The following is a 3,144-nucleotide window of genomic DNA, read 5'->3' as shown; positions in this document are numbered from 1 at the left end:
CCCTGCCCTCTGCCACCCGGGAGCAGGCCTAAGCCAGCAGGTCGTTATCTCCAGAGGGGTCCCAGACTGCGAGAGGGCAAAGGCCGGGGTGAGGGACCCCCCCTTCCCCCCGAGTGCACAAATTTTTGTGCACCGGGCCTCTAGTCCTATATAATAAAAGAGTAATATGCAAATTGACCCTAACAGCAGAACAACTGGGAATGACTGGTCACTATGACACACACTGACCACCAGGGGGCAGATGCTCAATGCAGGAGCTGCCCCCTGGTGGTCAGTGAGCTCCCACAGGGAGAGCTCTGCTTAGCCACAAGCCAGGCCGACGGCTACCAGCACAGCGGTGGTGGCAGGAGCCTCTCCTGCCTCCTCAGCAGCGCTAAGGATGTCCAACTGCAGCTTAGGCCTGCTCCCCGCTGGCATGTGGACATCCCGTGAGGGCTCCCGGGCTGCCAGAGGGATGTCTGACTGCCAGCTTAGGCCCGATCCCCAGGGGAGTGGGCCTAAACCAGCAGGTGGACATCCCCCGAGGGGTCCTAGACTGCAAGAGGGTACAGGCTGGGCTGAGTGACCCCCCTGAGTGCACAAATTTTTGTGCACCGGGCCTCTAGTATCTCGATAAAGATGTGGGTTTTTTTTTTTTATTAGGGCCGCAGGGTGTTATTGAAGCATTTAAAAACCATCGAGAATATTTCCATTACAAAGAGATTGCTTTGGAGGGATGTGGACAACCTGGAAATTGTCAAGTGGGGTGAGACTGGAATCAGGAGTTGCAGTAACTCAAGTAGAAGTAATTCTCCTCTTCGGGCTCCCAGATTAAACACAGGACCGGCACCTCAGATGAGAGCTACTCGCAGTCACCAAGTTGGGTTGAGCCTAAGTCACCTGGCGGTCAGAGAGGTTTAATCACTTGTCAAAATGTACAGAGCTGTCTGGTGGCAGACCTGGGACTAGAATCTAACCCAGTGCTTTCTTTGACCTCAAACACAGTCTGGGGAACATTGATTGCATATACACCATTAGAAATACAAAAACTTTGCTATGTGTGTTTAGAATAACACACACAGGTATAGAGTTCTGGTTAAATTTCACTTCTTGTCTTTCCTTCCTGTGTGCTTGGTTTTCTCAGTCCGTGGCCTCAGATATTCCAGTTGCTACTTTCCCAGTGAGGGTCCTCCCATTGCCAGGTGTCTGTCTTGGAATGTCTAAGGGAAAAGCAGTGAAATAGAGACAGAAATCTGGGCTGGGGGGCAAATTACCACCACAGCCGTTAGCTATGAAGAGATGCCATTGGAGACCTCAGGAACAAACATCTGGATGGTTTACCTCTTAGGCTACGAGGCAGCCCTTTGTTACTGTGCTCCGGGTATTCCTCGTCTCTTTTCCCAGTGACTGTGCTGGCCTGAAAGACAGTGTTCTCTCCTGAGACCCAGAGACTGACATTTATGTGGACTTAATCTATATGTCCTAGGACACTGCAAAGGTTAAGTAAATTCTATTTCTAATACCACGATCACAAAATTGTAAATGCTAGGGGCTTTAGGTTTTGACAACTTGGGGCCCTTAATTTTGAATAAAAATTCTACCACCACCTCGAAATATCAGATGCTGCAGGTTAGCAGTGGGTTATACAGTCTGTAGTGCAGGATTTGTCAAAACAGGTTTTATGAGGATTTGGCTGGATTCAGAAGTAGAATTGGCCTAAATATACGCTGGCATGTGAAATATATGTGCATATACATCTATACGTGTTTTTTGTTTAAAAATTAAAGCTACAATACATTGTATGCCAATTGCCTTGTTCTCAAAGACAAATGTAGGGCAATTTATTTGCAAAGGAAATTTTATAATTTACCTAAAAATATCCAGGCGTATCATCTAGTCATTTCGGTCTTCAGGAGGTCAAGAGGTTGGCTCTGCTGAGATAACTTGTAGTTATTTTGTGATTCCTCTTCTATTGACTGACTGGGAGGTGACAAAGCAAAATGGAAACTGAAAAGGAATCGAAGCACTTGTTGCAACTGAGCATCCGAGACACCAGCTCAGGGTCCAGTTGCACAGCAGCGAATGCTCTTTTGCAGCTAACACCTGTGTTTTTCTAGTTATAGAAAGGTCTCCCAAGTTCAGACACAGACAGAAATGGCTCACAAATTCAAAAAAAATTTGGAATGCACAACGACCAGCAATATCAGGGGATTTTTACCTAATAAATTTGCCAACAAATCAAGACTATAAGTAAATCCTTCTGCATTGTGGGCAATCAAATGCCCACTAACAGGAACTACTGCCTAAATTAATATAATCCCAGAAGTGCTCCGTCTGGTTCAAAGCTAATACCACTGAGGCTTAAAATTCACACGGGATAAGCTGGAGGATATCTCTTAATAATGGTTTAAATAAAAGGAAATTATGTGAAGATTCCGAATTAAATGCTCTCACACTGAGTGGGCTCAGCTCAAATTGCTCTTGTCTCGACTTGGCCTGTCTCCTGCTGTCCCTATCTTTTCACACAACACACTCAAAGGAAGCAGAAAACATATTTTTAAAAAATATTGCTTGTTTCACTAAAACCTATGGCTGCATCTGGCAACTGTTTGGTATAAAGATTGCACTGGGCATTGTGGCTCATTGCAATGGCTCTCAGCACTCACACATGCAGAATCAGAGCCAAAGTCTTCACCTCTTGAAACCTACCAACGCCCCCCCCCCCCCCCCCCCCCCCAAAACGGGGGCTTTCCCCCTTTTTTCTAAAGACTGTCTTGGAGGATTCCTCCCACTGTTTTGTAACCCCCTCTTCCAGCTCCCCAGGGGAGGATTAAGACCCGACATATTTTCCCCGAAGGGAATGTGACCCTCATACCCAGGAGGCCACCCGGGATGGGAACAGGATCTGTCATGTCACTTTAAGGGAGTGTTGGCTCCCCGTGGGTTAGAGAGGGGAGGTCATGGGCCCGGGGTGGAAACCTGCTCCCTAATTTCAGAGAGGAGAGCAGAACTTGGTCTCCAAGAAGTGTGTGTCTCCCTTCGAGCTGTCTGAAGACCACCTGGACTGTGCCCCTCTATGCTGTCCACTAGACTTACATGAAACAAAGGATGTCGCACCTGTCCTACAGCAAAGAGATCTAAGAGCCATGGAAGAAATCTATTTAG

Source organism: Myotis lucifugus, unplaced genomic scaffold (genome assembly GCF_000147115.1).
Source record: "Myotis lucifugus unplaced genomic scaffold, Myoluc2.0 scaffold_317, whole genome shotgun sequence".
NCBI lineage: Eukaryota > Metazoa > Chordata > Mammalia > Chiroptera > Vespertilionidae > Myotis > Myotis lucifugus.
This window is presented reverse-complemented; position numbering follows the sequence as displayed.